Below are 389 nucleotides of genomic sequence, written 5' to 3'. Positions count from 1 at the left end.
ATAACCTCTCCCTGGCTCCCCCCAGCCCACCCATTGTTCGGTCATCCACCCGCCGGCCAATCAACCCGGAGGGGCTGGGGTTGACGATTGTTGACGTCGGGGCTGGACGGTTGAGTCCCGCCCCTCCCTTGTGACGTCACAAATGCGTTTTGCTCCCAGGGATTGGGGAGGGAGGGGAGTGGGAGATGAGGGGAGGAGGGGAGTGGGAGATGAGGGGAAGGGGGAGGAGAGATGGGGAGGGGAGAGGTAGAGAGATGAGGGGGAGGAGAGATGAGGGAGGGGGAGAGAGGGAGAGATGGGAGAGAGATGAGGGGGAGGAGAGATGAGGGAGGGGGAGAGATGGAGAGGGGAGAGAGATTAGGGGGAGGGGATATGGAGAGGGGAGAGAG

This window comes from Scyliorhinus canicula, chromosome 17 (genome assembly GCF_902713615.1).
Source record: "Scyliorhinus canicula chromosome 17, sScyCan1.1, whole genome shotgun sequence".
Classification (NCBI taxonomy): domain Eukaryota; kingdom Metazoa; phylum Chordata; class Chondrichthyes; order Carcharhiniformes; family Scyliorhinidae; genus Scyliorhinus; species Scyliorhinus canicula.
This window is presented reverse-complemented; position numbering follows the sequence as displayed.